The sequence below is a fragment of the Aethalodelphis obliquidens genome, unplaced genomic scaffold (assembly GCF_003676395.1).
Source record: "Aethalodelphis obliquidens isolate GAN/ISIS:26980383/991018 unplaced genomic scaffold, ASM367639v1 scaffold3, whole genome shotgun sequence".
NCBI lineage: Eukaryota > Metazoa > Chordata > Mammalia > Artiodactyla > Delphinidae > Aethalodelphis > Aethalodelphis obliquidens.
Window position 1 is genome coordinate 54,927,730 of NW_020837947.1, and position 12,670 is coordinate 54,940,399.

A 12,670-nucleotide genomic window follows, 5' to 3' on the forward strand; every position below is an offset into this window, starting at 1 on the left:
GCACCCCTCCTTGTTAAAGCATACCTTGGTGAATGCCTTTATCATATTTGTAAGAGTTACTGAAACTCTATTCTATTCTTGCCCCATTTTAATCTGTTCACGTTACAGAGTGATCATTCAAAACAGAAAATTAGATCATCTCACTTCCCAGATTAGAAATACTTATTATCTCTTCCAAGTTTTCAAATTAAAGTAAAAGTTTCTTAGAAATCTGTAAAAATTTTAGTTGGCTGCTTAAAAACTTCATGTCTCAGCTGCACAGACTATACCCACTTCCAATATACATGCTGTTTGTATAAAAAATACTAGAAGTTCATACTGTGTTCTTTTGAATGCTTCAACAATGATCTGATATGCCCCAAGTTAAACTGATCTTACTTTCCAATCCATGGCATCATATCATCACCTGTGTTTACAAGACCCTTTTATTTTGTTTTATCTTAAAATTTATCTTTTTTCAGTTTCATTCTCTTTATCCTCCATGCTTAATTTCTTCCCATCTCAACACATTAGATAACCAGTTTTAGTGTATTTAATGTATGTGTGTCTAATCACTGCTACCAGATTTTATTTAAACATATGCATATTCTTGGAAAATAAAAAACTGTATTTTGTTATATTTGCTTATTTATTCCCTCAATATCTTACTTCTGAATTCTTTTCAGTTTACTACTTCTTAACATTATACTATTATGTTAAATGTATTTAATTTCAAGTTATATTACATTACAGAAAAGACTGGAGTGATAACAATAAGGTATCTGTTGATAGACCTATGTGATAAATTACTTGGGTTATAAATTAAATGTGCTGTAGAGTGGAATAGCTTGTCTAGAGGTTATTGCATACCAAATTTCAGTACTTCCAAATTGCTTTCCAGGATAGCTCTAACAGTTTATAAACCTTGTACAGTGTATGAAAGTTGTTTTTTTCCCAAATCCTAGCAAGTGCTAATTCTTACAATCTGATGGATGTAAAGTGGTATAATTTGAATTCTTATTTCCCTGATTTCTAGTCAGGTTGAGGGTCTGGGTCTCTTCATATATTTAATGGCACTTTGGTTTCCTGTTTTGTATACTACCTCTTCAAATCATATGCTTAATTTATTTTTTTCTGTTGAATATACTGCCATTCTCTTGCTGATTTTTGTTAAATAGGAATTTAAAATTCAGTATTAGATGGATATTTGCAATTTCTAGTCAGATCAAAATTATATTTGCTCTTTTGGTTTAAAAATGCTAATGTTATCTACTAAGCTTAAAATGCATCAATGCAGTCAACAAGTTCAATATTTTCCTGAAGTCTCGAGTAATTTTACTTGGTGGACTTTGTATCTCTGCAAATGTTTAACACACTCTACTCGAGACAGATAATTACTTTAGGCCTTGGTGTTGGCACAACTTCCCTTGTAGGCCTCTTCTGTTCTAACTCATTCTTTTGGCTTATATCTAACCCTATTTGGAGCACATCACTGACCCACTATTCCTCAGGCCATTCTTTGGACTGTGGAAGATGTGAAAGTACATAATTGTCTCTTTTGGGGTTCCAGATAGGGACTATACTCATTCTAAATCTTTCTGTAAGAGAAATTCTAATATTCAGAATCTGGATTCCAGATGCCTGACATCATGTTTTATACTTTCTTGGCAACCTCTGGTATACTTTTACTTATGAATTAATACTCAATATGTCTCAATGGATGTCCCTTTTATCACCTACAGTAAAAAAAACTTGCCTGAGATAAAAGAATTATCTTTCATTTCTTCTGCCCCAGCTTCTTCTTGCCCTCTTTGTATTCGAATAACCTCCACTAAACGGAGTTCAGATGCATATATCTGTGTTCAGTTCTGAGTCAGTATCAATTGATTCTTTTTCTCCTTATTTTAAGTCATCTTTCCCTGCTCTTTTGCAAGCCTGGTGATGTTTTAAATTAGATTCCAGATGTTGTAGATTAACAATAGGAAAACACTCTAGCTGTTGTTTTATTTCAGAAAATTTCTAGTTGAATAAAGTTGCACATGTGATCTGATAATTCTGAGAATATGATGTTATGATTCAGGATATTGTCACCTTTGTTCTGCTTTTACAAACAATTTAGTAAGTTCAATAAGCAGGACTTGTTTGCTTTCCCTAGAAGTAGAGCAATTAAGATGCTTCCTCTTCCCGAGAGTATGAATATGCTGCATTACAAAGCTAGTCCACTTCAGAGGTAGAAAGAAATAGTGACACAGGTTATACCTGTTATAAAATGAAATGCTCTACTGGACAAAATAAAGCTAGAAAGCAGTGTAATGCAATGCAATGCGGCCAGATTAAGCAATATATATACATATATTTTTTTTCCCTCAGCACTTAAAGAAGAGTGCATTAAAAAATTCAAATCAGTGATATTAGAAAACTATATTTTAAATACAATTGAGATTTAATCATTAGTTTGATAAAACACCATAGCTTATTTAATAAAATATTTCAAAGTCTTTGCATAATATTTTGTTAAATATTTGTTTTTATAATATTAGAGTAAGCGCAAATTACTATCGTTTTTTTCCTGTAGATCATTTGAGAGAAACGTTCTATTTTTTAGCATCGTGTTCATCCTTTTCTCAGTTTTCTACTTGGGGAAACATAAATATCTTCACTGAAAATAAAAATGTTGCCTTCACATCTTCATTTGGATAAGCATAATATAATTAAAGTTTAGAAAGGAGAGCTCTTAATTTTACAATTCTGCTATTTCAAAAATATCAATGCAAATATTAATGAAAATGGAACATTTTCATAAAACCTAAATTTATTTATTATGTCCTTATAAATTCAGATGCGATTTCCTATCAACATAATTATGTTAAGAAGATAGTCTTAATGTAACACGTGTACAGTTTGGCTGTTTAACTAAATGATCCTGTCATACAAAGTGATAGAATATCTGAGATGAGGAAGTACTGCTCTATTATTTAAAAAATAAAAATATAAAACCAAATATGATTATAGAGTTTAAAAATGATATAAAGACAGCAGATAACAAATTGAATTCTGTAGAAAATAAGTTTACTGATTGAAAGCATTAGCCCAAGAAATCCTTTCAGAACACAAGAATGAGTCATAGAAGAAAAAGATAAGTGAAAGGTTAGATGCAGGGGAATGTGTAGAAGAAATTCAATACAAGTGTAATGGAGATTCAAAAATGAGTGCTGAGCAGAAGAATAAGAAGCAACAACATAAAAATAATAATGAAAACTGAAACCAACATAATTCCCTGTCCCTATCCAAACCAATACTGGGACCAAACATATTTTCCCATCCTGTGACCAGGTATGCTTAGGAAAGCATGTCTTTGTATTGAATAATCTGATTACAGGCAACAGCAACTATTTACTCCAGGACATGGTTGGACCTGGAAAATATGACTGTAAACCAATAAAATAGATTGTTTCTCAAGCCTAACAGCTTACTATTCAAGTCTCCCTTCAAAATCCTTAACTTAACACAAAACTACTACATCATAAACTCTGCCTAATCCCAACTAGCTCTCTACCTTTAAAGACCTAACTTGGAACAGTAGATGACTCAGGATATGCTTAATACTTGGAGATGAAGAGCAACAGGTAAAATTTATTTATGCATGTAATATGTTTTCTATCTTAATATTCAATTCCTGGAAATTATGCTTTATATATTTAACATCCATTCAATAAAATTTTATTATCTACTCTACACACAATGTTGCAAGGCACTGGAAAAATGGAATACAAGTATCGCTATCAAGGAACTTAGAACTCTTAAAAGAAGTAACATTGCATTTCAATAAATATGCACATATAAAAGGATAATCTCAAGCATCTGGAGACCTTCCTCCCTCTCCTCAATAAAGTCTACTTCTAAGTCAGCTACTTACTAATGGATGGTACAGACTTACAACCAGGGACAAGGCTAAAAATCTTAGGCAACACAGCTATTAATTTATCTTCATAGAGTGTTTAAACCTTATGAGTTTATGGAATTTCTTATCTATATATGAAAACACAAGTCTTTTCTCCCAACTCCAGACTTTCTTCTTTGTTGGTATCAAACTAAAACTCATATATTTTTAAAGAAATGGCCCACTCCTCATTGACTCCCATGGTGTTTTGCTAGGGTAGGCAACTAGGCACGTGGGTGCTGTGTGGATACCCTTGTAATCTGACACATGTCTAATTTACGGCTTGCTCAATCGCTGTGTGACAAGAGCAAGTCAGTCTGCTGACTCTAAGGACTTGTTCTAGCAATCTAAGGAAATCTCTCTATAATAGGACAGGGCAGCTATCAGCTCTCAAGCAGCTTAACTTTCTAAGCTCACGTGTTTCTTTTAAATATCATAATCTATTTTGGAAGAGATACACACATTTTGAGTATAAGTACAGAATCATTTCTCTACAACTTCCTATTTTCTAATTTACTAAGTGGCATGCCAAGGGATTCAAAATTAATTCTATGATGATTCACCAATCAATGGTAGGATAGTAAGTCCATCAAACGTTGTGTAAACTATAACAATATCCTAGATACATGTTATACCTCTGTATAAAAGAAGTAAATCATTTTTATTGCTCTGAAAGAAATTTTGACTTACTTAACAAAAAACATGATAGGAAAAAACAGTATTAGGCAACAACCTATCATTGTTAACAAGGGTGTACGTACAAGATCTATAGGGGATCAGAGCAAAGAAAAACGAAAGTACAGGAGGAAGTAGAGTTGGATGCCAACCAAATGAAGAAAGAATTTTAGCTAGATGGAGGGAATTAAAGTTCTGTGCCACAGTAAGAAAATAAAATCACTACTAACTTAAACAAATGATATGCTGTCCAAACCAAGATTCACTGGAAAGTGAAAGCGGGTGCTAAGAAGTTATAATAATATATTATTTTAAATTTTTTTATTGTCCCCAAAACTGATTTTATTACGATGTTGAACTTATTTAAAAACTTATAGTATATTTAAAATTATTTTCAAAAATAAACTTCCTTTCAGAACACAAGAATGAGTCATAGAAGAAAAAAAAAGTAAAAGGTTAGAAAGATTCATAGTGAAACATATGAATAACTGGTAAGTTTTAAAAGATTGAATATCGAATTCCCTAGGCCAGTGGTTAGGCTTTCACTGCTGAGGGCCAGAGTTCAATCTCTGGTCAGGGAACTAAGATCCCACAAGCCGCGTGGGGCAGCCAAAAAAAGATTGAATATCAACAGTATTTTATGGGAAAATCAAATTCTTTAGAGGAACCTTGCAATATTCTTTATTTTGATTACATAAACAGTAGTAATTACTATTGGTTTATGTTTACATACTTAATTAGGTTTGTGTGTCCTGAAAGCTTTATGACTGATATATTTCAGAGTATGGTATAATTTATTTAGTACAGAATTATGTTTTCATATAATAACTGGGGATATTATTCAAAATTGCATCTTATGGTTATAACTTTGACACCACTGACACAATTATAGATTATTTTCTGAGGGCTGCAATAGGTTTTTTTAAATACATTTTTGGTGTACAGTTCTATGAATTTTAACACATGTATAGATACATGTAACCATACGGCAATCTGGGTACAGAACAGATCCATTACCCCAAAACACTACCTTGTGATATTCTTTCTTAAGTCACACCATCCTCCTAACTACTACCATCCTCCTACACTCTGAAGCAGCGACAGCACGGCAAGAAGAATGGAAAATGTTTATAGGAGGCCTTAGCTGGGATACTACAAAGAAAGATCTGAAGGACTACTACTCCAAATTTGGTGAAGTCGTAGACTGCACTCTGAAGTTAGATCTTATCACAGAGCGATCAAGGGGTTTTGGCTTTGTGCTATTTAAAGAGTCGGAGAGTGTAGATAAGGTCATGGATCAGAAAGAACATAAATTGAATGGGAAGGTGATTGATCCTAAGAGGGCCAAAGTCATGAAAACAAAAGAGCCTGTTAAAAAATTTTTGTTGGTGGCCTTTCTCCAGATACACCTGAAGAGAAAATAAGGAAGTATTTTGGTGGTTTTGGTGAGGTTGAATCCATAGAGCTCCCCATGGACAACAAGACCAATAAGAGGTGTGGATTCTGTTTTATTACCTTTAAGGAAGAAGAACCAGTGAAGAAGATAATGGAAAAGAAATACCACAATGTTGGTCTTAGTAAATGTGGAATAAAAGTAGCTATGTCGAAGGAACAGTGTCAGCAACAGCAACAGTGGGGATCTAGAGGAGGATTTCCGGGAAGAGCTCATGGAAGAGATGGTGACCAGCAGAGTGGTTATGGGAAAGCATCCAGGCGATGTGGTCATCAAAATAGCTACAAACCATACTAAATTATTCCATCTGCAACTTATCCCCAACAGGTGGTGAAACAGTATTTTCCAAATTGAAGATTCATTTGAAGGTGGCTCCTGCCACCTGCTAATAGCAGTTCAAACTAAATTTTTTGTGTCAAGTCCCCAAATGGAAGTATGACGTTGGGTCCCTCTGAAGTTTAATTCTGAGTTCTCATTAAAAGAAATTTGCTTTCATTGTTTTATTTCTTAATTGCTCTGCTTCAGAATCAATTTGTGTTTTATGCCTCCCCCCAGTCTCATGTTAAAAGCCCAGTGTGACAGTGTCATGTTGTAGTAGTGTCTTACTGGTTTTTTAATAAATCATTTTGTATTTTAAAAAAAAAAAGAGTAGGTAGGTAGGTAACTCCTACCATCCTGCTACCTACTCTCTCTTTGTCATTACAGCTGTATCTTCTTGTAAATGTCACACAAATGGAATCAAACAGTATATGAACTTTTGAGATTAGCTTATCTCACTTGCATAATGCTTCTGTGATTCATCCATGGTGAAGAATGTTAAGGTTGTTTCTAGTTTTTTTGAATTATGACTTATGTGAATACTCATGTACAGGTTTTTTCTTGAAGATAAGTTTTTCTTTCTTTAGGTTAATACAGAGTAGTGTGATTACTGCATCATATAGGTAACTATGTGTTTATCTTTATTAGAAACTGCCATACCCTATTCAGAGTAGCTGTATCATTTCGCATAACCAAGGGCAATACATGAGAGTTCCAGTTGTTCTACATCTTTCTTATCACTTGAGTTTATCGATAGTTTTTATTTTAGCCATCCTAAAAGGTGTTATAGTGGCTCTCATTGTGGTTTTCATTTGCATTTCCCTCCTCACTAATAATGTTGAACAAATTTTATGTCCTTTTTTAACTTTTATGTATCTTCTTTGATAAAGTATCGGTTCAAATCTTGTACCCACTTTTGCTAATTGAGGTTTTTGTTTTATTTCTGTTGAGTATTGAGAGTTCTTTATATGTTCCAGTTAAAATTCTTTTGTCAGATGTGCGATGGCAAATATTCTCTCCCAGTCTGTTGCTCCCTGTCACATTTAAGAATTCATTGTCTAACACCAGGCCACAAAGATTTTTATCTTATTTTTTTCCCTCCAATGTTTTGTAAGTTTACTTTTTACATTTATAATCTACTTTGACTTATAGTGTAAGGTGGGAGGTTTAGGTTGAGTTATTAGCTTATGGATTCCACTTGTTCCATCATCAATTGTTTAAAGGATATTCTTTATCCATTGAATTACCTTTACCTCTCTGTCAAAATATATTGGCCATATGTGTGTGGGTCTACCTTTTGATTCTCTTTTTTTGTTCCATTGATCTATGTATCTGTCCTCTGCCAATAGCATACTCATAACAGTTTATAGTGCATTACAACTATATTTTATAAATCCTGAGTTTGTACATAAATTTTGCATGTATTCTTTAATATTCTACTAGGTATTAAATTATAGAAAACATCACATAAACCTGGCATTTAATCTGGGCTATTCTACTTAACAGAGAAACTACGACTTTGTATAAGTTATATAGAGTATATAATCTCCATTTCCTCATCTTTAACATTGTCATACATTATCCAAATTATAGGAGTGATGTTAAGTGTTAAATGAGTTAGCTTTTTTAAAGTAAATAACAGTTAATATATGTTCCCAACAAGTGTTATTTCTTTTTGCTCTTTATTCTACCCTAGCATTATGCATTTGCCTGATTTTATTGGATATTATTTCAATAAAAGTAACCCTTTAAAAATACATAAAGCATGGGAAAAGAAATAAACTAATATAAATACAATTAATATAATTTTCTGCATAACTGCAGAAAAAACAATATAATATGAGGCTTTCAGAGAAGAATTACTATTTTCCACTTGTGACCTTGAGCTAGGGACAAAAACAAAAGAGAACATATCATGCAGCTCAGTACCCTTTAGATTTAGTGCAATCCATCTGTTTATGGTTCCTTTTTTTGTCCCCTGATAACACTTAGTTAAAAGACACATGCTTCAACCTTCAAGATAAATTATCCTTTCAATTCTTAATGGTTGTAAGTGATAAAATCTAAGAGCAAATCAGTGCGTGCATTAAAACTGGTGACATCTATGCTTTTGACTTGTTGAATGATTATCAAGATATTTAAAGGTTAAATGGTTATTTATACATTTATACATGGATGGAGTTCATGAATACACTCATCGTTGCTCTCAACATTTGAGTTCCATATATGAATAAGTGGGTAGATGAGGCAGAATAATGGTTCAAATGAGAAATAAAAATTAATAAATGTACAAGGCTCAAAGAATTTGATGTCTACATTCAATGTAGTAGTCATCTTAACAAAAACAGAAAATTTGGAGAGGGGAAACTGATTTTACAAAAGGTATTTCCTCTATTTATATAAATAGCATTTTAGTGCACATCTGGGAGAAGTCCCAGAGGCAACCTCAATAAACATGCATTGGAACATTTTTCTAAGAAAGAACTCAAGCTGTGTTCTAGTAATTTAATTTTCTGCCCCTTATTTCAACACAACAGTAAAAATATTCACTTTAAGATTGCTATAACTGTTCTCAGAATCTATGGTTTGGGACTCTTTTAGGTTATATGATAATAATTCAGTGTTCATGAGATCATATTAGCTAGGATGGCTATAGACAAAATAAAAATTACTTTTTTCTGGGTTTTTTTTTGGCAACTGTTCCCATACAGGCTGGGTTGAGTCTTCTATTCCCACCAATGAGGTCAACAAACAAACAGATAAGAAACATAGTGAGATGGTAAGATTTCAAGAAAATATTTCATAAGCTTTGTTTTAAGCCATATATAAATCTATTGCTAGGCATTTTTCTGAGTAAAAACATATGTGTGTGTATGTGTGTGTGTGTGTGTATACACATATATATATATATATGTACATACATATATCAGAGGATTGACCTAAAATCACTGCCAGAAAGAAAAATTCCACCTTAACTGTGAAAATTCTGAAAAGAAACGTGGTTTTTCAGAGGACTGAACATGGGGGAACAAATTAAAAGTGAGCACAGTTCTTGGGCTTAGGCTTTGCAAGTCATCATGGCTGGGCAAGAAAATGGTGCAAGAAAAAACATCTGTTTCCATATTAACTGGTAATGGAAATAAGAGACAAAGAATGAAGTTTAGGGTTTTACAGGAAAAGATGGCAAAAAAAAAAGAAAATACCAGAGTTGGCACAACACCTCTTCCAAATAGCAAAAATAAGCACAAAAAAGAAAATTACAATGAATGATTTAATATTCGTATCAGTTAGGGTTCTCTAGAGAGAACCAATGAGATACCAATAGATGATTGATAGACAGATAGATGAAGAAATTTATTATGAGAATTAGCTCACACAATTATGGAAGCTGACTTATGCTTTCTCTAAGCTAGAGAAGCAGAAAAGCAGGTACTATAATTCAGTCTGAGTATGAAGGCCTGAGAACCAGGGGAGCCACTGATGTAACTCCTAGTCCAAAGCCAAACACCTAAGAAACTGGAGGAACATTGGTGTACCTCCTAGAGTCCAAAGGCCCGAGAATCAGGAGGCCTGATATAAGAGAGCAGGAAAAGATGGATATCCCAGCTCAAGAAGAGATAGCGAGAATTTATCCTTCCTCCACCTTCTTGTTCTATTTGAGCCTTCAGCAGATTGGATGATGATTCTCAATACTGTTAAGTATGAATCTTCTTTACTCAGTCTACTAACTCTTTAGAAACATCTTCACAAACACACCCAAAAATAATATTTCACCAGGTCTCTGGGCTTCTCTTAGCCAAGTCAAGTTGGCTCATAAAATTAACCATTAACAATATTAATTTAAAATCCTAAAGAAATGTTTATTCAACAACTTTAAGTTTATTCAACAACTTTAAGAAAGTAATACATCACGAACAACTGGCATTTATGCTAGTAACACAAGCTTGGTTTAATATCTGAAAATCTATTAAGCCAACATGCCATTAATGTATCTAAGGGGAAAAATCATATGATTATCTCTAAAGATGATGAAGTCTTTGACAAAATTAAATACTTGCTCCTCATAAAAATATAGCTAGGAAGATACAAATTGATACATATGTCTTTAACAAGATAAAAGCAAGAAAAATTAGTTATAAAACCAGTATTTTATTTAACAGGGAAAAAGAGGTATTACAACCAAAATCAGAAACAAAGATGCCAACTAAGACTTTAGTATTTAAAACTGTATTGGTAATACAGAAATCTAGAAAAATGGTACAGATGAACTTATTTGTAGGGCAGGAATAGAAAAGCAGACATAGAGAAAGGACATGAGGACACAGCGGGGGAAGGGGACGGTGGGACAAACTAGGAGATTAGGTTTGACATAAATACACTATCATGTGTAAAATAGATAGCTAGTGGGAACCTGCTGTATAACACAGGGAGCTTAGTTCGCGCTCTGTGACAACCTAGATGGGTGGGATGGGGGGGTGGGAGGGAGGTCCAAAAGGAAGGGGATATAGGTATACAAAAAAATAAATAAATTTTAAAAACTGTATTGGAAATATCTGCCAATCTAATTAGAAACAATAAATAAATTAGTGTCTCAAATTGTAAAATAGGAAGTACAACTCTATTTGTACATGATAGGATAGTATTCTTGGAAAGCTCAAAGAATCAATAATACATTTGTCTCAAAAACAAAATAATTTACTAGAGTAGGAGAATAACATGAACATACAGAAATCAAAAGCCTTCTGACTCATAAAAAACAACCAGTTCAAAGACATAATGGGAGCAAAAAAAACTCTTAATTATAGCACACCAAAGATGAGAAAACTTAGAAATATATGTAAATATGCAAACTGTATATGAAGAAAACTTTAAAATACTTATGAAAGACACAAATTAGGCTTGAACAAACAAAACAAAATATATTATTCTTTAATAGAATGACTCAGCATCATAAAGGTGACTCCTCTCTAAGTAATTTTATGAATTTAACACAATCATGATAAACATGCCTACAAACTTTCATGGATCTAGACAAGCTGATTACAACTGTGTAATAATAACTTATATAATTAGAAACATGGGGGCAAGACATACACAAGTTTAAACATTCTCTAAAGCCATGCTCCTCAAAGTAGTGTGGTGTTGGTGCATAAACATAGAAATAGACCAATGAAATAGAATAGAATGTCCAAAAACAGAGCTAGTTATTAAGGGACATTTGATATATTATAAATATTACATCTGACATTACTAGGGCATAAATTTACTTCTTAATAAATGGTGTTTAGGTAACTATTGTACAGTCAGTTGGGGAAAGATATAAAATATTAACTAGAAAAGAGAGTTAGAAAGCAGAGTTAGAAATATTAGACAGAAGGAAGATTAGAATGAGCTCTTTCATGCTGCATTGTGACATTAAAAACCTATTTATACATATATACACAGTTTTATATTCACTATTTGTGTATATACACATACATATACTCATATACACATAAATATGGGCACCTTGCTGCCATGCAAAACAACAAGAAAAAGCAGGGAAATGCACATAAAATAATGATAGCATGTCAATGAGACAATGAAACCAACTTGAAGGACCTCCCAATAGTCAAAGCGTAGAAAATTTGAGCATCAAAAGAAAAAATAATTGCAACAACTTTTCTGAAAAAACAAGAATCTATAAATGTGTACTGATAGAAATGAATGGGAGAAAAGGGAAAGATCTCTCTTACCATTTAATGCTATAATGTTTTCATATGAGCAGATAATTGAAAGGACCCACAAGACTTTGGAGAGCATATTCACAAAGATCTTTATAAAGTCAAAGGATACAGAAAGAGTGTGCAGGCAAGAATCAATAGCCTGAGAGACTTGCAGGCACAGTTCCCCAGAATTATTCTTATTCACACATGATGTATTCATCTCTGGAGTATAAACCTTTATAACCTGTTTGAGGCATCTTGGTTTTAGAAGAGCTTCCCAAATGTTCCCAGTGGGATCTTTTATGCCCTTATATAGTTATACAGCCAAGCCAAGCCGTGTAACGTGTTACACCATGTGTAAGTGATCAATAGGCAAACTGGCTTGGTGACACCTGGAAAGTTTCAAACTTTTAATAGCACATTATAAATCATTAGTTAGCACTCTCAATCTTCTCTTAGCCAGGAATCAGTTTGAAACTTCCAGGCATACCTGGAGATAAGCACGGAGCTGTCTTAGACCAGCTGAAAATAATTTATACAGAAAACTGATATAAAGAAGGAATGATAGAGTTAAAAATAACACCACTTAGCAACTATCAT

The 12,670-nt window shown here is 33.1% G+C and overlaps 1 pseudogene; it reads left to right on the forward strand.

Moving 5' to 3' along the window:
- Nucleotides 1–5,677: 5,677 nt before the first annotated feature.
- Nucleotides 5,678–6,558, forward strand: LOC113606017 (heterogeneous nuclear ribonucleoprotein D0 pseudogene; annotated as a pseudogene).
- The last annotated feature ends 6,112 nt before the right edge of the window (nt 6,559–12,670 follow it).